Genomic DNA, 25,363 nt, shown 5'->3' on the forward strand with positions numbered 1-25,363 from the left:
GCTGGGCATGGCGGCTCACACCTGTAATCCCAGCACTTCGGGAGGCCAATGTGGGTGGATCACTTGAGGTCAGGAGTTCGAGACCATCCTGGCCAACATGGTGAAACCCCGTCTGTACTAAAAATACAAAAATTAGCCAGGCATGGTGGCGGCCACCTGTAATCCCAGCTACTCAGGAGGCTGAGGCAGGAGAATCGCTTGAACCCAAGAGGTGAGAGTTGCAGTGAGCCGAGATTGTGCCATTTCACTCCAGCCTGGGCGACAAGAGTGAAACTCCATCTCAAAAAAAAAAAAAAAAAAAAAAAGATAAGGATTTCAGGTCTTTTTCCAGTGGCTGGTGGAACCCACCTCTGCACTTCAGACCAGCCTTTCCAGATATAGAATATAGTTCCTTGGTGAGAGGTATAAAATTAACCTTTAACATTTTAATATAATACTTAATATATACAAAAGAATGTTTCTATATTACCTTCAGGGCCATCATGCATCATCATGCATAATAAATGAAACACCTATGACCCCCTTATCCATCTTAAGAACCAGAACACACCCAATACTCTTGAAGTTACAGATGGGGTCTTTCCAATCCATACTATCTCAGATAAAATAATATCTGAGGTTTGTATTCCTAATTTCTTGTTTTTAAATAGCTCTACCTTAATCTGTTTTTCTCCGTATTTCTTTTTACTCTATCTGCCTTCACGATATCTCTTTACCTTTGGTTTTCAGTGGTTTGACTATGATGTCTATCTTCAAATAATACAGTGCTCATTACACATAAGAACACCGAAAACAATATTCTCCTCATTTTTTTCTCTCCAATCTTTTGTTCTATTGCTGTCAATCATTTAACTTTGACATGTGCTACAAATACATTATGTCCTAAAACTATTAATTGCTTTAAATAATTGCTTTGAAGGATCAATCTTTTTAGGGTAAATCAATAGAAATTGATTTAAAATAAAATCAACCTTTAGATTTAAAATGAATTTGGCCGGGTGCAGTGGCTCATGCCTTTAATCGCGGCACTTTGGGAGGCCGAGGTGGGCAGACTACTTGAGGTCAGGAGTTCAAGACCAGCCTGTCCAACATGGTGAAACCCTGTCTCTACTAAAAATACAAAACTTAGCTGGGCGTGGTGGCACATGCTTGTAATCCTAGCTACTCGGGAAGCTGAAGCAGGAGGATCGCTCAAACCTGGAAGGTGGAGGCTGCAGTGAGCTGAGATGGTGCCACTGTACTCCAGCCTGGGCAACAGAGTGAGACTCTGAGAAAGGAAAGGGAGGGGAGGGGAGGAGAAGGGATGAGAAGGGAGGGGAGGGGAGGGGAGGGGAGGGGGAAAGAAAGATTAATTTATATTGACTTGCTTTCAACTATTCCTAGAAATTCTCATTCTTTATGTAGACGTAAGTTTCTCCCATTATGATAATTGTTCTGCTTTAAGAATGTCCTTCACTAATTTTTATAGTAAAGGTCTGCCGGTAATGTGTTCTCAAAGCCCCTCTCCTCCCATTTTTTGTTTTGTTTTGTTTTGTTTTGTTTTGTTTTTTTGGTTGTTGTTTGGTCTGGAAAGTCATTATTTGTCTTTAGTTTTAAAAATATTTTCCTTTAATTTTAAAAACAATTTCCTTTAAAAATATTTTCCTTTAATTTTAAAAATATAGACTTCTGGGTTGACAGATTGGGTTTGCATCAGTTATCCATTTATTGCCTCTCAGCTCTGAATGCATCTTCCGATATAGGCTGTGTGATAAGCAGTAGAATCCCTTTGAGCATTTCTCCTTTGAAGTCAGCACGATGTTGAGCTTTCTCGGTAGAGGGTGCTGAAGCCAAACTGGAGAAAGGGGCGTTCTGCAACTCCTGGTGTCATCCAAGAGAGGCCAGTGGTGTAGTTTGTTGCTGTTGTTTGAAATGGAGTCTCTCTGTCGCCCAGGCTGGAGTGCAATGGGGAGATCTCAGCTCCCGGGTTTAAGTGATTCTCCTGCTTCAGCCTCCCGAGTCGTTGGGATTACAGAAACCCACCACCAGCTGACTAAGGTGGTGTAGTTTTGAGGACAACTGTCACAACTCAGATCATGGTCCCTCTGTGGCCTTGAAGCCTCTGTTTGGCAATAATCTTTCTGCAGCCCGCTCAACACAGAAGCTAACTCCCGACATGCTCGGGCTCCCTAAGCAAGCTTCCTCCTCACCCCAAACCCCCAACCGCCACAGCCTGCACACAGCTCCATGTGTTGCCGATGAGCATTTTGCAAGTCTCCAGACACCCAAGCTTGCCCCTTCAGCACTGAAAGCCTTTGGCCCCTGCCATCACCCAGATTCCCACTGTATGCTGCTTCACAGCCAGCACTCCAGAAAGTTACCTACTGTTTGCCCAGCAACTCCAGACCAGATCTTTTCTGGCCAAACCAACGAGCTTCTCCACTACCCAGTCATCGGAACATACCATCTCCAATAGGCCTATTGGATAGCAAACCCTATCCATGCTTGTTCTGCTGATTAGACCCATTCTGTTACAGGGCTCTCTGAGCATCTTGGATCTGTGATTTGATGTCTTTTTTTTCTTTTCTTTTTTTTTTTTTTTTTGAGACGGAGTCTCGCTCTGTCGCCCAGGCTGGCGTGCAGTGGCCGGATCTCAGCTCACTGCAAGCTCCGCCTCCCGGGTTTACGCCATTCTCCTGCCTCAGCCTCCCGAGTAGCTGGGACTACAGGCGCCGGCCACTTTGCCCGGCTAGTTTTTTGTATTTTTTTAGTAGAGACGGGGTTTCACCGTGTTAGCCAGGATGGTCTCGATCTCCTGACCTCGTGATCTGCCCGTCTCGGCCTCCCAAAGTGCTGGGATTACAGGCTTGAGCCACTTGGATCTGTGATTTGATGTCTTACATTATTTTTAGATACTGCTCTGCTATTATCTCTTCAAGTAGGTCGTCTGTCCCTATCTCTTTCTAATCCTTCTGTCATTCCAATTGTACACATTTCAGACTGTCTGATATTAGCCTGTTAATCTTGGATGCTCTATTTTTAAAAATTTATTCTTTTTATCTCTTTGTGTTTCATTTGGTCAGTTTCTATTGATTCACCTTTAAGTTCATAAATTTTTTCCTTGGCTGTATTAAGTCCACTGATAAGTCCATCAAAGTCATTTTTCATCTCTGTCATTATATCTTTTATTTCATTAGACTCTTTCTTATAGCTTTTTTTAATAGATTTTCTTATTTTTTTCTTATATATATATTTTATATATTTTTATATATTTCTTTATATATTTTCTTATAGATTTTCATTAGACTCTTTCTTATAGCTTCTCTCTGTTGAAATTCTCCACCATACATATTGTCTACTTTTTCCATGACAGCCTTTAATATATTAATCATAGCTATTTTAAATTTCCCGAGAGTTCCAACGTCTTTGTCATCTTTGAGTCTGGTTCTGTTGATTACTTTGACTCCTGACAGTGAGTTGTTCTGTCTTGCATTTTTGTCTTGTAACTTTTTATTATACATGAACACTGTGAGGTATGAGAGTAGAGAATAAAGTAAACAGTGCTTTTGCTTGGTCTGCCAACATAAAGAAGAGTCTACTGGAATTGATCTGGGTTTAGATCACTGAAGGTATACCTTCAGTGTACCACAGGTCTCAAATTTCTTGCATGCGTTTTTTTTGAGACAGAGTCTCACTCTGTTGCCCAGGCTGGGGTGCCCTGGTGCCATCTTGGCTCACTGCAACCTCTGCCTCCTAGACTCAAGTGATTCTCCTGCCTCAGCCTCCTGAGTAGCTGAGACTACAGGCGTGCACCATCAAGCCTGGCTAATTTTTGTATTTTCAGTACAGATGGGGTTTCACCATGTTGGCCAGGCTGGTCTCAAACTGCTGACCTCAGGTGATCCACCCGCCTCAGTCTCCCAAAGTGCTGGGATTACAAGCATGAGCCACCGTGCCCAGCCTCAAATGTTTTTAATGTAATCTAGTTATTTGGATGGGGTATGTGTTGCATAAAAGCTGTTTCTAATATTCCTGTTTAACCCTTAGCTTTTGTCTTTCTCTGTGTGTCTGTACCTTAGAGAAGGTCCTTTTTTTATGCTCTTCCTCTTCTCTCAGTGATAGATTGCTACTGTTACTTGGTGCCTGCTGGTCTAGTAGTGGTGTATAGGAGGGGTCAGGTCTCTGTTTTCCTAGTCCAGCCTTGGTCCTAGGAAGGCCCTGTGTCCCTAAGTCTTGCAGATCAGGCTTTCTCCGTAATTCTGACCCTCCTCCTTGTAGCAGCCAAATGATGTCTTGAATCTTTGGTGGCCCTTGTGAATGGGAGAGTTTCTTGCTCTTTCCCCAGGGGTAGGAGATCTTTAATGGCCTGGGTCCAACCCTCTGGAATGGAAGACTCTTCCCTTTTCTTTCTGCTTCCTTACTGCAATGGTCTTTACCTGTATCCTAGTGACCACAAGGTTTGCTACCCTTCTCCAGCATCCTAAGGCTTTTGATCCTTAGAGGAACGACCTTGGTGAGAATCTGTGCTTTGCCACAGAAGTGACACTCATCTCTCTGTCCTCCATATGGAGGAAGTCTTTCTCTCACCTCCTGCCCCCTCACCAATCTTTCTTGTGAGTGCACAACAGAGGTCCATGGAGAAGACCCTGTAAGTGGGTATAAACCTATATTCTCATGCAAGTCCACCCCACGACTTTAGAAATTTGTTTAAAAATTTCACTGAATGATTCTCTCCCACTGTATGGCACCTGGCCTCTCTTCCTCCTTGGTCTCCCATAGATGACTCAATGGTTGTGTCCAATCTCTCCTTGCGAATGCCTGTCTTTCCATTGATTTCAGGCCACCCAATTGCCCTGGGGCTTCAAATCTCTGAGAGGTGCAAGAGAAGTTTGCCATTACTTTTAATGGCAAAATAAAATAAAATAAAATAAAATAAAATAAAATAAAATAAAATAAAATAAAATAAAATAAAGGGCCGGACGTGTTTTATACAGACACAAGTTTTTCCCTGAATATTTTTGATCCATGGTTACTTGAATCCATGGATGCAGAATCTGTGGATACAGAGTGCCATTACTTTTAATGGCAAAAAACACAATTACTTTTGCACCAATGTAATAGTTCACACACTGTATCTTTTGCTTAAAGTATACAAGTCAATGGTTTTTTGTATAGTCACAGAGTTACGCCATCATCACAACAACAGATTCTACAACTGATCTTAGAACAATTTTATCGCCACAAAAAAATATTCTAGGCCCGGCACAGTGGCTCACACCTATAATATCAACATTTTGGGAGGCCGAGGTGGAGGGATCACTTGAGGTCAGGAGCTCCAGACCAACCAACATGGCGAAACTCCATCTCTACTAAAAATACAAAAAAAAAAAAAGAAACATTCTTGATCCGCACCTTGATCTACCCCCCCCCCCCCCCCCGCTGCCCACCCAAACCCGCCAGCAACCCCTACTGCTCTCCCACCAGGGACCCACTCCCCTCCTTTCTGATTCAATGGATTCACCGAGTTTGGATGTGTCATGTAAATGGAATCACATGATACGTGACCTTTTGTGTCTGGTTACTTCCACTTAGCATAATGTTTTATTCACATGGTGACATGTATAAGAACTTCATTTTTTAAAATATTGATTTATTTTCCCAACTTTTAAGTTCAGGGGTACATGTGCAGGATGTGCAGGTTTGTTACATGGTTGAACATGTGCCATGGTGGTTTGCCTCACGGATCATCCCATCACCTAGATATTCAGCCCAGAATCCATTAGCTGTTCTTCCTGATGCCCTCCCTCTTCCCACTCCCCGCCCTCTGACAGGCCCCAGTATGTGGTGCTCCCCTTGATGGATCCATGTGTTCTCATCATTCAGCTCCTACTTACAAGTGAGAACATGCAGTATTGGTACTTGGTTTTCTGTTCTTACGTTAGTTTGCTGAAGATAATGGCTTCCAGCTCCATCCATGCCTCTGCAAAGGACATGATCTCATTCCTTTTTATGGCTGCATCGTATTCCATAGAATGTACGTACCACATTTTTTTATCCAGTCTATCATTGATGGGCATGTAGGTTGATTCCATGTCCTAGCTATTGTGAATCATTTCTTTTTATTGATAAATAATATTCCATTGTGTGGATATGCCACTTTTGTTTATCCATTCATCAGCTGAAGGACATCTGGGTTATGTCCACTTTTTGGCTACTGTGAACAACGCAGCTATGAATTTCCTTGTAATATGGTTTTTGTGGATGTATGTTTTTATTTCTCAGTATCACCCAGGAGTGGAATTGATAGATTACATGGTAATTGTTCAGCTGTTTGAGGGATGCCAGACTGTCCTCCCGATTGGCTGCACAATTTGCATTCACAGCAGCAGTGGATGAGGGTTCCAAATTTTCCACATCCTTTCTAGTACGGTATCTAGTACGGTCGTATGGTATCTGTGAGGATTGGTTCCAGGACATCTCATGGATACCAATGTGCATGGATGCTCAAGTATCTTATATAAAATGATGTCATATTTGCATATAACCTATGCACATGTGTCTGTATACTTTAAATCATCTCTAGATTACTTATAATACCTAATGCAATGTAAATGCGATATACGTAGTTGTTATATTGTTTAGGGAATAGTGACTAAAGGCAAAAAATCTGCACATGTTCTGGACAGACTCAATTTTTTTCCTGGAATATTTTTGATCTATAGCTATTTGAATCCACAGATGCAGAACCCACGGATACAGAGTGCCAACTGTACTTACTGCTATCTGCCTTTTTCAATATAGCCATCCTAGCAGGATGGCGTGGTGACTCATTATGGCTTTGATTTGCATTTCCCTAAAGACATAATGTCGAACACCTTTTCATGTGATTACTGGCCTTTTGTATATCTTCTTCGGAAAAGTGTCTTTTTTAGATCGTTTGTCCATCCTTTCTGTGTGTTGACTTTTTATCATTGAGTTGAAAGAGTTCTTTATACATTCGAGACACAAGTCCTGTATAAAGCTATATGATTTGCAAATATATGCACCCCATGGTGTGGGTTGTCTTTTTAGTTTCTTGATGGTGTCTCTTTTATTTTCAATACACTTTTTAATTTTGATGAAGCTCAATTTGCCTATTTTATCTTGGGTCCCTTGTGCTTTATGAACATTTGCTCGTATATTTACTTCTAAGAGTTTTATCATTTCAGATCTTGAATTTAGGTCTTTGATCCATTTTGAGTTAATTGTTGTGTTTGGTGTAACGAAGCGGTCCAACTCCATTCTCTCGCGTGTGTATATTCTGGTGTCCCAGTTCCAGAAACTCTTCTGCGCTTCTCACATGCTGTTTTCTGGGTCTTGAAACTCCCTCCCTTCTCTTCTCCATCTTTAAAATGCTTAATTGCTTTTCAAGTTCAGCATAACCCACGCCAAAGTTTCCTCTGACTTCTTTGTCTGATTTAGATGTCCCTTTTGGTACTTTTATAACACTGTACATGCTTCTAGACGAGAGGTCTGCAAACTTTGTTTTCTGGCAAAGGGACAGATTACAAATATTTTAGGCTTTGTGTGCCAGAAGGATAAATCAAGGAAATTGTGAAGGTATTTAATAAGAGAGAAAACAAATTTCCAAAAATACCTGTATTGATGAAATTAAGAAATAATGATAGAGGTTTTTTTTTTTTTTTTTTTGAAATGTGGGTACATGAATGAGAAAAATTGAATTCTTTTTTTAGAGGGGATAACATTTTGCTTAATTGGGATTCAAAGTTACTTCTTCCTATAATCAAATTGGTAGCATATGTTCATCTGTGAAAACCATTCTTTTTGTTGTTGTTGTTTGAGATGGAGTCTCACTCTGTTAACCAGCCTGGAGTGCAGTGGAGCGATCTCAGCTCACAGCAACCTCCATCTCCTGGCTTCAAGCGATTCTCTTGCCTCAGCCTCTGGAGTAGCTGGGATTACAGGCATGCACCACAACACTCAGCTAATTTTTGTATTTTTAGCAGAGACGAGGTTTCACCATGTTGCCCAGGCTGTTCTTGAACTCCTGAACTCAAGTGATCCGCTCGCCTTGGCCTCCCAAAGTGCTGGAATTACAGGCGTGAGCCACCGCGCCCAGCCGAAAACCATTCTTAAGAATGGTTTTCTTGGGCCCTACGAAAACAGGTGGTGAGTCAGATTTGGCTGATGGACTGTAATCTCCTGACATGGCAGTAAATCAGTAGTTCTAACCCTTTTTTTCCAAAGCCGTTGCTACTGACAGATACGGTGTAATCCCAATCATCACTGGGGATGGTTGGACAGGGATTCTCTTTGAGGAGGGTGATGACGGGAGGCTTACGGTGGCAGGAATTATCGATTAGCTTAATCAATAATCATTCTTCTGATTTGTCTTCCCAAAGTGTAGAGGAGCCCAAAACTCATTTCTTAGACTTCTTTGCAGCAGGGGTCTGCCAGCCCTAGCACACTTTACATCAAAACTTGATTTGGAAGTGAGACACATGAGGAGAGAATCAGGGCACTTGGCATGCAGTTTGCCAGTGTGAATGATGACACTGCTGGTGTGATTATGGATCTGGCAATTAGGGTGGTAGCTTCTGGATTTAGCAAATGGCTCCCTGAATCACCAGCTTCTCTGTTGTGCCACTGGAGGTAGCCGCCTTGGAGTCCCAGGTTGTCAGTGTGCTTTGGAGAGTGGTTCTGGGAAGCTAAGACTTTCCAACAATGCTGTGACCTGAGTCCCCTAATAAATGTTTCATTTATTTATTTCATTTCTCTGCCACCCAGGCTGGAGTACAGTGGCATGATCATATCTCACTGCAAACCCCAACTCTTGTGCTCAAGCGATCTTCCCACCTCAACCTCCTGAGTAGCTGGGACTACAGGCACACACCACCACGCCCAGCTATTTTTCATAGAGATGAGGTCTCACTATGTTGTCCAGGCTGGTCTTGAACTTCTGGCCTCAAGTGATCCTGCTGCCTCGACCTCTCAAAGTGCTGAGGTTAGAAGCATGAGCCATCATGCCTGTCGATAAAATGTTCCAAACGATATTGACTTGAATCTTTTGCGTACAACCTGACTATAAGAAGTATATGTTAGAATCTAGAGAGCTTTGGGAAGATTTTTATTCTGATATGCTTCTCCCCATTCATAATCACTACTTTTGATAATTCCAGATAGTGCACATGTCACATTGATGTAGGAGTTAAGAAGAAACTACTTAGGCAGACAGTGAGGTTACAGGAGTCCTTGGTAAGGTTGCCATTTTTAACAAAAAGCAGCCCCCAAATCATATTCCAACAAAGAGCAGCCTGCAAAATTGAGCTACAGATATAGACACACAAGCTAGAAGCTTGCATGGATGAATGCCGTCAAGAAAAAAGCTTCCTGGGACTAGTCATGTCCAAAATGGTGGCCCCATCTTCCCTCCTCTTTGCCAGCCACGTGTACCATAGGAAGACAAGATGGTGTCAGTCAAGTGGGAAACTCATTTGCATAATAAGATTAGGGTGAGGTGGCCAGCCTTCCTGGCGTGGTATGTAAATGTCACACCTGATGGAACCAATCTGTGGGTCCTGTGTAAATCAGACACTGCCTCCTCAAGCCTGCTTACAAAATCTGGTCAGCTCCGCTGCCGGCCGGTCTTCCCTTTGGGAAGTCGCTCTCACTAGATAGGCGAGCTGTTCTCCTCTTTCTTTCTTTTGCCTATTAAACCTCCACTCTTAAACTCCTCATGCGTGTCCACGTCCTAAATTTTCTTGGTGCAAGATGATGAGCCCTGGGTGTTTACCCTAGACAACCACACCGCTTCAACATCATAAAAGAAATTGTTGCTTTGCTTAACAGCCATCAGGTCACAATTTTTTTGTGGGCAGGCGCTTTGTCTTAATTCACCTCTGAATCCTTTGTGCCAGGCAGTCAGTGGAAGCTCAACAAAACGTGCATTTCTAGGTTTTTATGTTCTAGAATTAATTCTCTATATAAATCTTAGCTTATCTCCCAGTGAGAAAGTTATTTTATGCAGAGAGACTTTAAAATAAGGTATTCTAAGTCACACAGTCCTGCTGTGCTAGGTTCAAAGCAGTATTGACAATTACTGGCCTTAGTAGGGTTTATCAACACCAGGGATTATCAACACCAGGGCCAGGCAGGTGATGTAAGTGAGTGACATGGGACGACTGCAACACAAAAGGGGTGGCAGGGATCAAGGAAACCCCATATGTATGTCTGTGCAAAGGTAGCAGCTTCAGTCGGGGGCTGCCATATGGGAATGTAGGTTCACTCTTTACAGAACAGCCAATCTGAGTTTTTGCACTGAATCTCCATATTTGAAAATGCTGATATCAATTTTTTAAAAAAATGTGACTTGTATTTGCCAGACAAAAGAGGGCTGCAGGCTGGAACTGGCTCATGCAACTCCTAGCTAAAATAGTTCTCCCGACACCTCAAAAGATTGTGAATTATCAAAGAAAGATAATATTCAATGAGAATTGTTCTTTCTTAGATCCCGTATCTGAAGGTGTTCTGTTAAGTGGAATAGAGAAAACTGTGGAAGATTGTTAGTACTTACGGGATGTGTGAAGTCACTGGTATAGTCCCTGATTATCTCAGTGTATTTCGCATTGTATAAGGAATACCTGAGGCTGGGTAATTTATAAAGAAAGGAGGTTTACTTGGTTCACGGTTCTGCAGGATGTATAAGCAGGGTGCCTGCATCTACTTGGCTTCTGGTGAGACCTCAGGAAGCTTTTACTCATGGTAGAAGGCAAAGGGGGAACAGGTGTGCCACAAGACAAGAGAGGGAGCAAGAGAGATACCAGGCTCTTTTTAAGCAACCAGCTCTTGCATGAACTAACAGAACGAGAGCTCACTCATTACTGCAGGAAGGGTACCAAGCCATTCATGAGGGATCTGCCCCCATGACCCAAACACCTCCCACCAGGCCCCACCTCCAACACTGAGGGTTGTATTAGTCTGTTTTCATGTTGCTAATAAAGACATACCCAATAAAGACTGGGTAATTTATAAAGAAAAAGAGGTTTAATGGACTCCCAGTTTCACATGGCTGGGGAGACCACGCAATCATGGTGGAAGGCAAAGAGGAGCAAGTCACATCTTACATGGTGGCAGAGAAGAGACAGAACTTGTACAGGGGAACTCCTATTCATAAAACCATCACATCTTGTGGCACTTATTCACTAACACAAGAACAGCACAGGAAAGACCCACCCCCATGATTCAGTTTACCTCCCACCTGGTCCCTCCCACAATACATGGGAATTATGGGAGCTATAATTCAAGATGAGATTTGGGTGGGGAAACAGCCAAACCATATCAGGGTCACCTTCCACATGAGATTTGGAGGGGACACACATCCAAACTATAGCACTGGTGTAGATGTTGTTGTCTCAGGATCTAGAGTAGATGAAAAAGCTTGAGGGGTCCAGGCCAAGGCAATGATGAGGATTTACTGAAGACCAACTAGACAGAAGGCTGCTAACATTGGTGTGAGTCTGACAAAGGAGTTGTGTCAGCTGTTCCCAGACCCGAGGGCAAGCAGGGTGCAGGAGAGCAGTGAGTTAAACAAATCAAAGAAGGAAAAAGTGTTTCTGGCCCTAGAAAGGAAAAAGTGGGAAGTCTTTCTGCCAGGAATGAGACTGTCTGCAGAGTGAATCAGCAGTGGTAGATGGATTCATTAAAAGGCATCCCTCTCTGCCAGGCACAGTGTTTCACGCCTGTAATCCCAGCACTTTGGGAGGTCGAGGCGGGCGGATCACCTGAGGTCAGGCAGGAGGATCACCTGAGGTCAGGAGTTCGAGACCAGCCTGGCCAACATGGTGAAACCCTGTCTCTACTGAAAATACCAAATTAGCTGGGTGTGGTAGCGCATACCTGTAATCCCAGTTACTCTGGAGGCTGAGGCAGGAGAATTGCTTGAACCCAGGAGGCAGAAGTTGCCGTGAGTAGAGATCGCACCCTTGCACTCCAGCCTGGGCAACAAGAGCGAAACTCCATCTCAAAAAACAAAAATAAAAAACATCCCTTCTCCTGTAGGGGGCACTGCTTTTCATTTTCCGTCTTTCAGCTGTGAGTGAAGTGAAGATACGCATCTGCCCACTGGTAATTGAGGTTATGGGATGCTTGACCACAAAATGCAATCTACAGGTTACATGTACCTTCTGCAGCTTTTGCTTTTAGCTAAAGCTTTTTTTGTAACCTTGTTTTGACAGTGCAGGCAAAGAAGGAGTGTTGACCTGTCAGTGTAATAGAAATTCCCAGGTGTGCTGGGTGAAGGTGGTGCAGAGCATTTGGGACGTTCTTAAAATAATACCCTGGAAGTTCTTCTCTGCATGACCAGAAGCCATGTCAGGACTCTAATGGCATCACCTGCTGAGTTAGAAAAAAGTTTCCAGAAACCAGAAGTTTAATTTCATAATAAACAGCTTCTCAGGCCTCTTCGGCATGGCTGCATAAATCTGACTGCTTAAAAATAGATGAGCGTAGAGCCTTGCTTCACTCCTTGGGCATTGTACACCAAGCTGGAAGGGCCACTGATGATACTGGAACCATCTTCTAGGTCCCTGGGAAATGCTGGAGGAGGTTAACATGGACACTGGGCTCTGGGGTGTGAAGATTCCATGTGTCCCGTATGGGGCTGCAGCAAAGTCTGGAAGGTGGGTATTTGGGTCTCGTCTGCTGAACCGCCCTTGTTTCTAAGGTATTCTTCCCCAACCCCTGTTATCTACTCTCCTGAAAGCTTTTTTCAATTTGATCCCCACTTCCAAACTCCATTAGTGATATGGTCTGGCTGTGTGTCCCCACCCAAATTTCGTCTTGAATTGTAGCTCCCATAATTCCCATGTGTTGTGGGAGAGCCTGGAGGGAGACAATTTGAATCATGGAGGCGGTTTCCCCCAGACTGTTCTCGTGGTAATGAATAAGTCTCACGAGATCTGATGGTTTTATCAGGGGTTTCTGCTTTTGTATCTCCCTCATTTTCTTTCGCTGCCACCATATAAGAAGAGCCTTTCACCTCCAGCCATGATTCGGAGGCCTCCCCAGCCATATAGAACTGTAACCCCAATTAAACCTCTTCTTCCCAGTCTCAGGTATGTCTGTATCTGCAGCATGAAAATGAACTAATACAATTAGGCAGCTCTTTAAATACCTATCTTTCTAATCTATATATCAGACACAGGAAACCCTGTCTCTACTAAAAATACAAAAGTAGCTGGGCATGGTGGTGCATGCCTGTAATCCCAGTTACTTGGGAGGCTGAGACAGGAGAATTGCTTGAACCTGGGAAACAGAGGTTGCAGTGAGCTGAGATCATACCATTGCACTCCAACCTGGGCAACAAGAGTGAAACTTCGTCTCAACAAAACAAAACAAAATAACAACAGAAAAACCCCATACATATTTATATGTGTATGTATCTACATATATACACACATATAAATATGTATATGTGTATTTACATATACAGACACACATATAAATATGTATGTGTAATATATATATGCATGTAATATGTGTAGATGTATAATTTCACATGTAGATATGCAGGTATATATATATAAAACTTCCCCTGTGGACCAGACAGGAGTCCAGCCGTGCAATCATAGCTCACTGAAGCCTTACATTCCTAGGCTCAAGGGATCCTCCCACCTCAGCCTCTTAAGCTGTTAGGCCTGTTAGGCCTACAAGTGTGTATCATAACGTCCAGCTAATTTCAAAATGTTTTTGTAGAGACAGGGTCTCGCTGTATTGCCAGACTGATCGCAAATTCCTGGGCTCAAGCAATCCTCCCACCTCAGCCTCCCAAACTGATGGGATTACAGGCATGAGCCACTGAGCCTGCCAACTCTTTAAATATTTGAAGGCTATAGCCATACCTTCTTCCTACCTGGTCTAATTTTAAGGAAAACAAAAAAAATCTAGGTTCTATCACCCAGCACCCAAGTGAAATGCAGCCTGTGCTTTCACCAATCTGACTGCCCTTTTTCAGAACCATATCATTTTTATCTCTGTCTCTATTTATTCAACACAGATTTATGCAGCACTCAGGGGGGTCCCTTGGGGGGGTTAGGGAACGACTGAGGTTTTAGGCAACATCTGGGTTGGGGCTTGTAGAAAGAGAAAGAGTTTACCAAAGAATGGGTAGTGTTCCCATGAGTATCACAGAGATTTGCACAGAGATAATCGGAAATATCATAGAGATGGGGGCTGCCTTCTTCCCTGGGGTGGAACCTTCATTCCATAGCCATCATTTCCAGATAGGGATACATAGCTGTGCCTACCCTGCCCTGAAAGAGAGTGAGAAAGCTGTGATACAATGACGTCAGGAACATGTTTTGCTTATTTGGTGCTCTATCCCCAGTGACTGAAATCATACCTGGAAAACACTGGGCAAATAAATCAACAAATGAATAAAGTGAAGTCAGTAAGAAAATCAGGGAAGGGTCCATTAATGGGGCTTCCAAGAGATTCCCATAATTACAGCCATAATGTATGTCTGAGAGAGGTGGGGAAAGAAGAACTGAGAGGAGCATTATATTAAAGTACATAAGGCCAGGCGCGGTGGCTCACACCTGTAATCCCAGCACTCTGGGAGGCCGAGGCGGGTGGATCATGAGGTCAGGAGTTTGAGACAAGCCTGACTAACATGGTGAAGCCCCATCTCTACTAAAAATACAAAAATTAGCCAGGCGTGGTGGCGGACACCTGTAATCCCAGCTACTCGGGAGCCTGAGGCAGGAGAATCACTTGAAACCAGAAGGCAGAGGTTGCAGTGAGCCGAGATCGCGCCACTCCAGCCTGGGCGATAGAATGAAACTGTCTCAAAAAACAAACAAACAAACGAACAGAAATACCATACACAGACCCCACAGACCCACTGAGAACAGAGAGAGCCATGGTGGGATAGCAGTAGGGGGCCAGGAGGCTTGCAAGAGCAGGAGATGGACAAACATCTGCACTAAATCAATGCTTGTCAATGCTTTCATTGTCAATTCAATGCATTCAGTCATCAGGATGACTGAGTGAATGAACGAATGAATGAATGAATCTAAAATGGAATGCTGGAAGAAAACAAGACGCAAGGAAACCAAAGCTTTTCAGCAACGTTCTAATAAAAGAATAAGAGGGCAGACTAGAGACAGCATGCCTTTGAAGCTTCTTGCAACACAAATGATAGGCAAGGGAAAATCAGGTCAGGAATTAGGAATATTAGGTCATATCTTTTGTGATACTGGATACTACTTAGTTCATGTTTAACATGTGCCAAAGGTGATGCTAGGTGTCAGGGATACAGCAGTGACCACAGTCTCAATACACTTAATGTTTATGGATGTGGCCGGGCGTGGTGGCTCATGCCTGTAATCCCAGCACTTTGGGAGACCATGGTGGATGGATCACTCGATACTAGGAGTTCCAGACCAGCCTGGGCAACATGGTGAAACCTCATCTCTACTAAAAATACAAAAAAAAAAAAAAAAAAAAAATTAGCCAGGCATGGTGGTGGACATCTGTAATCCCAGCTACTCGGGAGACTGAGGCAGGAGAATGACTTGAACCTGGGAGGCAGAGGTTGCAGCGAGCCGAGATCGTGTCATCGCCCTCCAGCCTGGGCAATAGAGCAAGACGCTGTCTCAAAAAAAAAAAAAAAAAAATGTTTATGGATGGTAGTTATGATAATCCTCTCCACCCCACATTTCCTAGACAAGAAAATTAGGCAAGAAAAGGAGGTAATTTGCCTAAATACACTGCTCGGAAGTGTTGGAGCTGAGACTGGGATTCACACTGTGATCTGAGACACCCCCTTATATCAACTAAGACAGACCCTAACATTAAGGACGCAAAAGATACCTAGGGATAGAGGTCAGGGCCTGGCTGGCATGGCACATTTCTAAATTTCTCAGGCCACTAGGAAATCCATATTCTCGCCAAACTCCCTAACAATGGCAGCTACCAGGGAAATTATCAGCTGATTTACAACCCAAACTACCTCAACTCCAATGGACAGAGGATACGCCTTACAAACAACGTAAGCAACTGCGGACCGTGAGCCAGTTTCAGTCAGCTTATAGAGGCTGCACAAACACTTTGTGTCCTCCTACACCTTTGTTGTTTTTGCTGTAGTTCTGCAGTTTTTCCTCTCTTCAAGGGTATATCCCTTCGAGGGTCTCTACTGGAAACCTGGATGTTCACCAGGGTTCCTCCTGTTTTCCATGCTCTGATCTCCACTTTTTTTCTCCTCAGCACTGTGAAACTGACAAAAGTCTCTGATTAACTTTTTATCCTTTGAGCACGTGGAAACAAATATGTATTGAACTTGTATTTTATAGTTTATGAGTTGGTGAATGCCTTGAGGTGAAATTTCATGCAATCTATTCTTCTGGGATAGAGCCCTTCCCATTCAGGCTGACTTAGTAGCCATTAACTCCAATTCTGTAGACTCATCCCAGCGAGTACCACGATCTCAATGCCACTGCTTTCTCTTCCACCGTTATACTCGTTATAGCAAATTTCCTGAGAGTAAAATGCTGTGGAAAACATCAGGTTTGCGTCAATGCACTCTTCTCTGACTTTTTGGACCCTCAGGTCTTAGTTGTCTTCTTTACTTTCCAATACTATGAAACAGCTGTTTTGTTGTTAACTATTCAGTTTTTATAGTTCTTCTTCTGTTTTTGTTTGTTTGTTTGTTTGTTTGTTTTTCAGAGGGGGCCTCAATCTGTCACCCAGGCCAGGGTGGTGTAGTGGCACAATCTCGGCTCACTGCAACCTCCACCTCCAGGGCTCAAGCGATCTTCCCACCTCAGCCTCCCGAGTAGCTGAAACCACAGACACGGACCACCACGCCTCACTAATTTTTTATGATTTTGGTACAGACAGGATTTTGCCATGGTGTACAGGCCAGTCTCAAACTCCTGAGCCAGGCAATCCACCTGCCTTGGCCTCCCAAAGTGCTAGGATTACAGGCATGAGCCACTGCACCCAGCCTATAGTTCTTCTTTATAGAAGTTTAGTTGTATACAAATTACTCCACTATATCCAGCCAATGTCTAATGAAATTATTTTCCAAACAAGACTCCAAGGTTTAATAAAAGCCCCCCAAAATCAGTGGATATAATTATATCAATATTATGAATTTCTGGCCAGGCATGGTGGCTCACGACTGTAATCTCAGCACTTTGGGGGCAGATGGGCAGATCACCTGAGGCCAAGGTGGGCAGATCACCTGAGGTCAGAAGTTCAAAACCAGCCTGGCCAACATGGTGAAACGCTGTCTCTACTAAAAAATACAAAAATTAGCCCGATGTGGTGGTGGGCATCTGTAATCCCAGATACTTGGAAGGCTGAGGCAGGAAGAATTGCTTGAACCCCAGAGGCAGAGGTTGCAGTGAGCCAAGATCACGTCACTGCACTCCAGCCTGCGTGACAGAGACTCTGTCTCAAAAAAAAAAAAAGAGAAAAATTATGAATTTCTGTTCAACAAGGACACCATAAATGAAGTTAACTGATGGGAGGGAAGACTGAGAGGCAATATTTGAAACCTCTAAAACTGATAGTACCTAGATAACGAGACAGCAGACACTGTATAAAAAAATGAACAAAAGAGATGAATAAGAAATTCACAGAAAAGTAAACCCAAAGCCTCCAAGTTTATGAACAGAGGTTAAATTTCATTTGTGATTAGAGAAATGCAAATGAAAAACAACAATGGTATACCACTCAACAGCCATCAAATTAGTAAAAACTATTAAGTCAGATGAATGTTCATGAGAAATTAGAGAAGAAAGAATCTTCTGTGCTGCTGGGAAGAGGGTTAGCAACACCACGTCAGAAATCAATCTAAACGGCAGTGTGTGCCTTATATGCCAGCAGTCTCATTCCAAATGATATATTCTAGAGAAATTCACACAGGTATGTAAGGGGTCATGAATGAGAATGTTTATTAGAATGTTTGGGGATTAGGGATTGGGAGACATTCTGTCTGCCCCTCGTTAGGGACATAAAAGAGTCAACTGGGCCGGGCACGGTGGCTCATGCCTGTAATCCCAGCACTTTGGGAGGCTGAGGCGGGCAGATCATTTGAGGTCAGGAGTTCCAGACCAGCCTGGCCAACATGGTGAAACCCTGTCCCTACTAAAAATACGAAAAGTAGCTGGGTGTGGTGGTGCACACCTGTAGCCTCAGCTACTCGGGAGGCTGAGGCAGGAGAACTGCTTGAACCCAGGAGGCCAAGGTTGCAGTGAGCCCAGATCGCATCACTGTACTCCAGCCTGGGAGACAGAGAAAGTCTCTGTCTCAAAAAAAAAAAAAAAAACAAAAAACAAAAAAACAAAAAACAGTCAACTGACTCTGCCAGACTGCCTGCCATGCTGCCGTCATGGACACCAGCCATGTGCAGCCTATCAAGCTGGCCAGGGTCATCAAGGTCTTGTGCAGGACCGGCTCTCAGGGACAGTGCATGCAGGTGCATGTGGAATTTATGGACAACATGAGCCGCTCCAGCATCCGCAATGTAAAAGGCCCCATGTGCGAGGGGGACGTGCTCACCCCATTGGAGTCAGAGTGAGAGGCCTGGAAGTTGCGCTGAGCTTGGCTGCTCACTGGGTCTTGGATGTGGGGTTTGACCATTTGACTCGTGGGAATGGTGTGCCATGATCTGCTCCTTTATTTTATTTTTTGCCCGCCACAGAGGAACTGAGATGTGCCTTTAAATAAAGCATTTGTGCTTCAAGTTTAAAACAAACAAAAAAAAAGAGTAAGCTGAGATGGATGGATGTGATGGAATGCGCTGTGGCGATCAATCAACTAGTGATATCTTTAGCAGGTGATTAGATCTTGAAAGCATAATGTAGAATGAAGAAAGTAAGATACAGAAGGATACCTGTAGTATGAAAGGAAAATATCTTGGGCCCCCAATATCAGTAAGGAAAGCTAAAGATGGGAACTGCTTAGGGCAAACCCGCCTCCCATTCTATTCAAAGTCACCCCTCTGCCCACTGAAGATAGACGCATATCTGATTTGCCTCCTTTGGAAGGGCTCATCAGAAACTCAAAAGAATGTAACCATTTGTGTATCACCTGTCAGTGACCTGGAAGTCCCTTCCCCCATTCCAATCTTCCGCCTTTGATTCAAGTTGTCCCACCTTTCCAGACCGAACCAATGTACTCCTTACATATATTGATTGATGTCTCCTATCTCCCTAAATGGATAAAAGCAAGCTATGCCTCAACCACCTCGGGCACAGGTCGTCAGGACCTCCTGAGGCTGTGTCATGGGCGAGTCCTCAACCTTGGCAAAATAAACTTTCTAAATTTACTGAGACCTGTCTCACACTTTCTGGTTTCACAGTAGTTGCACAATAACATTCAAATACATTTTAAAACACACACACAAAACAACACACTATATTTTAAAATGCAGAGTAGATAGAGTACTGCAGAGTGATAGAGCTCAGGTTTTACGTATAGGGTGCCTGGATTCGAGACCTCACGCTGCCATATGCTAATGCGTGATCTTGGAAAAATTACTTCATGTATCCACGCCTCTGTTTCCTTTTCTGTTAAATGGGAACAACAAAAGAATTTTTCTTTCTTTTTTTGAGACAGGATCTCGCTCTGTCACCCAGGCTGGAGCACAATGGCATGATATCAGCTCACGGCAACCTCTGCCTCTGGGGTTCAGGCGATTCTCGGGCCTCAGCCTCCCGAGTAGCTGGGACTACAGGCCTATGTCATCACACCAGCTAATTTTTTTATTTTTAATAGAGACGGAGCCTCACCATGTTGGTCGGGCTGGTCTCGAACTCATGAACTCAGGTGATTCACCCACCTCAGCCTCCCAAAGTGTTGGGATTCCGGGAGTGAGCCACCATGCCAGGCCAAAGCAATGTTTCTCACAGTGCTGCTGGGAGGATGAAAGAAGACAATGTGTATAAAAGTGCTTGGAACAGGACCTTGGAAAATTAAATTGGGGTTGGCAATAATATTTATTTTCAAAGACACCTATGTATAGACAGGATGAAAATGGGGAGTGTGCATGGAGATAAAGAAAAAATAATAAAATAACTCAACAGGGTGTCTTTCATGGGCTTATGGTAAGGGTGTGCCCTGAATTGACAGGAATAATGAACTCAAGTTTTAGAACCTGACGTTCCCCAAATCTGCAAGAATTAAGCCTAAAACAAATAGACCAAAGCCCTGGGTTATGAATCTAGTCACTGCTGAGCAGTGAGCTTTCGCCATCTTCCTTCTGAGGAGCCCAGCGGTTATATGATGTTTTTGTGGTGTTAAACAATGCCGCTAAGCTGGGTGCAGTGGCTCACGCCTCTAATCCCAGCACTTTGGGAAGCCAAGGTAGGCGGATCACTTGAGTCCAGGAGTTCAGGATCAACCTGGGCAACATGGTGGGACCCCATCTCTATTTTAAAAAATAAAAAATAAGAAAACATTGGCTGGGCACAGTGGCTCACACCTGTAATCCCAGCATTTTGGGAGGCCGAGGCAGGTGGATCACCTGAGGTCAGGGATTTGAAACCAACCTGGCCAACATAGTGAAACCCTGTCTTTACTAAAAACGCAAAATTAGCCGGGCATGGTGGCACATGCCTGTAATCCCAGCTACTTGGGAGGCTGAGGCAGGAGAATTGCTTGAACCAGGGAGGTAGAGGCTGCAGCGAGCTGAAATCCCGCCATTGCACTCAAATCTGGGCAACAAGAATGAAACTCCATCTCAAAAAAAAAAAAATTCTGATTGAATTTATGTAATAATTTACCTATTGTGTCTAAGCTGTTCTTTAAAAAACTAATTGCCATCAAAACGCCTAATGAGTCAATTACTAATTATAAATTAGTGAGTTAATTAATAAGTCCCAAGCCAAGAATCTGTTATGTTTACAAACAATTGCTACCCTCTCTCTAATCTTTGAATTTGTGCTTATGAAGAAATCGGCTACCCCGGAAAAAGAATTAGGAGGGAGCGGAAAACACATTTACGTCTTTCCCTAGAGGTGACTACACTGAAATCTAGCTAAGTGATATAGTTTGGGTGTTTGTGCCCTCCAAATCTCATACTGAAATGTGATCCCCAGGACTGGAGGTGGGGTCTGGTGGGAGGGGCATGGGTCATAGCTGTGGATCCCTTATGAATGTCTTGAGGCCCTCCCCACAGTAATAAGTAGCTTCTCACTCTATTAGCTCACAGGAGAGCTGGTTGTTTAAAAGAGCATGGCCTCTCTTTCTTGCTTTCTCTCTCACCATGTCATGTACCTGCTCCCCCTTCCCTTCCACCATGAATAAAAGCTTTCTGAGTCCTCACCAGAAGCCAATCAGATGTGGGCTCCATGCTTCTTGTACAGCCTGCAGAACCAGAAGCCAAATAAACCTCTTTTCTTTCTAAAAATTACCCAGTCTTGGATATTCCTTTATAGCAACACAAAATGGACTAAGGCATTAAGTCAATAAGATACACAAAATAACACAGTTAAGCACCAACACGAGGCACAACCCAATGAGAATGAAACAGGCATTGCAGAGTGCCAGTGCTCTGAAGCAGGGCTCCCCAGCCCCTGGGCCGTGGACCAGCATCAGTCTGTGGCCTGTCAGGAACCAGGCTACACAGCAGGAGGTGAGTGGCAGGTGAGCAAGCATTGCTGCCTGAACTTACCTCCTGTCAGATCCACTGCAGCATTAGATTCTCATAGGTGCTCAAACCCTACTGCAAATTGCACATGCGAGGGATCTAGGTTGAGGACTTCTTGTGAGAATCTAATGCCTGATGATCTGTCACAGTCTCTCATCATCCCCAGATGAGACCATCTAGCTGCAGGAAAACAAGCTCAGGGCTTCCACTCATTCTACGTGATGGTGCGTTATATAATTATTTCATTATAAATTACAATGCAATAATAATAGAAGCAAAGTACCTAATAAACGTAATGTGGTTGCATTATATGGAAACCATCCCTCCTCATCGGTCTGTGGAAAAATTATCTTCCATAAAACTGGTCCCTGGTATCAAAAAGGTTGGGGACCGCTGCTCTAGAGTTCAGAGAAGGTAGGGCAGAGACACCTTGGGCAGGCTTCTGAAGGACTTCCCCATGAATGGAATTCTGCTCAGCAGAGGCAAGGGGTGAGGGCCGCTTTAGGGATCGCATTTGGTGGAAGCTCAAATGCAGACTTTGTGGAGTAGCCAGGCAATTCGAGTTCCAAAAGGATTTTTGGAAATTGTGGACCTTAGAGAAATGGTAGATTTTGGGCTCATTTTGTTTTAATTAGCTGAAGAACATAACAAGAAAAAAAGTTCCTCTAAAGGAGGGAAATCAGAATATCTTCATACATTTCTATTTTTGTCTGTTTCCCAAGATCTTGAGTAACAAAATCTAATTCTTATAAAAATAGTGACAATGATAAAGGTAGCCTGAATTTATGTTGCCTTACACCTTTTTTTTTTTTTTTTTTAGACAGGGTCTTGCTCTGTCACCCAGGCTGGAGTGCAGTGGTGCAATCATAGCTCACTGCCACCTTGACCTCCTGGGCTCAAGTGATCCTCCTGCCTCAGCCTCTCGAGTAGCTAGGACTACAGGTGCATGCCAACAGACTCAGTTAATTTCTTTTTAAGAGACGAAGTCTTGCTATGTTGCCTAGGCTGGTCTTGAACTCCTGGGCTCAAGCAATCCTCCTGCGTTGGCCTCCCAAAATGCTCGGATTATAGGTGTGAGCCACTGTGCCTAGACAGCCAAGAACGTTGCATATGCATACATCATTTTCCCACATCTGTCATGAGGCAAGCACGACAAGGCCTTTTTTCCTCCGAGATGGAAAATAAACTGTAAGGCATCGGATGGTACCTGACATGGTCTAGAATCAGGATTTCCTGACTTTGAATTCGGTGCCATGAGTGATTCCAAGGAAACTGCTGTTTTTCAGTCACCTGAAACCTTAGGTGAGTTGCTGTGTTCCGCAGGCTTGTCATGAACTCCTGGGCTCAAGCAATCCTTCCACCTTGACCCAAAGCGCTGGGATTATAGGCATGAACCACCATGCAGGAGCCACATTTGGTGGGAGTTGTGTTTTTTGTTGTTGTTGTCGTTGTTGTTTGTTTGTTTGTGACAGAGTCTTGCTCTGCCACCGAGGCTGGAATGCAGTGGCACAATTTCGGCTCACTGCAACCTCCGACTCCCGGGTTCAAGCCATTCTCACCTCCTGAGTAGCTGGGATTACAGGCACCCACCAACACACCTGGCTAATTTTTGTATTTTTACTAGAGACGGAGTTTCACCATGTTGCCTAGGCTGGTCTCAAACTCCTGACCTCAGGCGATCCACCCACCTCAGCCTCCCGAACTGCTAAGATTACAGGCTTGAGCCACCATGCCCAGCCAATGGGAGTTTTTTGTACATTATCTCAGGCAATGCAACCACATCATGAACTAAGGCAATTTTATAGAAATGGACAGAAAATCAGAGGACATCTTTCAGTTTCAGTTAAAATCCAGTACAATGAAGATATGATACTGACAGTGAGAATGAGATCAGACGTGGAAGCCGGAGACTCTCTCAACACACCCTTTTCCTATGCTGTGGTATGTCTTGAATTTCTGAAAATATCACTGGGCTTAAAAGTGAAGAAAATTATACTGGATATTTTTTTTCTTCTAAAAATCTCTGCATAAATGGGTCACCTTGAAATACTGTTCTCATAATGCAGTTAGGATTTTTAAAAATTGCTGCCGGGCATGGTGGCTCACATCTATAATCCCAGCACTTTGTGAGCCCAAGATAGGTGGATCACCTGAGGTCAGGAGTTCGAGACCAGCCTGGTCAACTTGGTGAAACCCTGTCTCTACTAAAAATACAAAATTAGCTGATTGTAGGGGTGGGTTCCTGTAATCCAAGCTATTTGAGAGGCCGAGGCAGGAGCACTGCTTGAACCCAAGAGGCAGAGGCTACAGTGAGCCAAGACTGGGCCACTGCACTCCAGCCTAGGCGAGAGAGAGAGAGGCTCCGTCTCAAAAAAATAAATAAAATAAAATAAAATAAAAATTACAAGATGTAAACCACTCCTAACCATTCCGATTTACCTCTTTTGTGACTTGTGATATTACCAATATCTTGCTGTTGAAATGTCATTTGTTCTAAGGACCACTATTTAGACAAAGTTCACTTTTCCCAATGACTCTTGGCAGTTTCTAGAACCCACTACTGTAGCCACTTTTTTTTTTTTTTAGAGAGAGTCTTGCTCTGTCGCCCAGGTTATAGTGCAGTGTTGCAATCTCAGCTTACTGCAACCTCTGCCTCACAGGTTCAAGAGATTCTCCTGCCTCAGCTCCCCAAGTAGCTGGAATTACAGGCACATGCCACCACACCCAGCTAAGTTTTGTATTTTTAGTAAAGATAGGGTTTCACCATATTGGCCAGGCTGGTCTCAAACTCCTGTCCTCACACTTCAAGTGATCTACCTGCCTTGGCCTCCTAAAGTGCTGGAATTACAAGCTAGAGCCACTGCGCCTAGCTGACACATCTTATACCTTCTCTGCTCCCTCAGTACCTCTGAATCTCCCCATCCTCAGGTTTGGGCTAACGTAACCCCTCTTCTAACCCCTCGTCTAAGGAAAGGTACCCGGTCACCCACAGGATTCTTGTCTTCCTCTTTAGGACTGGTTCAAAAGGAAGAAAGAAAGGGGTAGATAAGTGGATGAGTTTAACAGATCTATTCCCAAAGCAAAAAGACGCCTGAACCCATGAAAGGAAGGCCAAAGGAATTACCAACAGCAGAGACTGGAAAAGCTGTATAAACAGCCACTTCTTTTTTTTTTTTTTTTTGTGAGACGGAGTCTCTCTCTGTCGCCCAGGCTGGAGTGCAGTGGCGTGATCTCGGCTCACTGCAAGCTCTGCCTCCCGGGTTCATGCCATTCTCCTGCCTCAGCCTCCAGAGTAGCTGGGACTACAGGTGCCCACCACCACACCCGGCTAATTTTTTGTATTTTTAGTAGAGATGGGGTTTCACCATGTTAGCCAGGATGGTCTTGATCTCCTGACCTCGTGATCTGCCCACCTCAGCCTCCCAAAGTGCTGGGATTACAGGCGTGAGCCACTGCGCCTGGCCAACAGCCACTTCTTCAGAAAGATGTGACAGCTGGGCGTGGTGGCTCACACCTGTAATCCAAGCACTTTGGGAGGCTGAGGCAGGTTGATCACTTGAGGTCAGGAGTCTGAAAAAAAGGGAAAGGGAAGGGAAAGGGAAAGGGAAAGAAAGATGTGGACATGCTTTTTTCTTCTCTTTTCTGGGGAGCTGGGTATGTAGGAAGATCCATGGGGGGTAGTGCATTTTGGGGATACTGATGCCCATATTTTGTTCAAGTGATAATTAT

The 25,363-nt window shown here is 43.9% G+C and overlaps 1 protein-coding gene and 1 pseudogene across 3 annotated transcripts in view; one reads left to right on the forward strand and one right to left on the reverse strand.

The window, feature by feature from the left end:
• Window positions 1-25,363, reverse strand: part of CALN1 (calneuron 1) — a 668,523-nt gene that overhangs the window by 145,063 nt on the left and 498,097 nt on the right. The window lies entirely within an intron of this gene.
• Window positions 18,374-18,562, forward strand: LOC111547004 (annotated as a pseudogene).

This window comes from Piliocolobus tephrosceles, chromosome 8 (genome assembly GCF_002776525.5).
Source record: "Piliocolobus tephrosceles isolate RC106 chromosome 8, ASM277652v3, whole genome shotgun sequence".
Classification (NCBI taxonomy): domain Eukaryota; kingdom Metazoa; phylum Chordata; class Mammalia; order Primates; family Cercopithecidae; genus Piliocolobus; species Piliocolobus tephrosceles.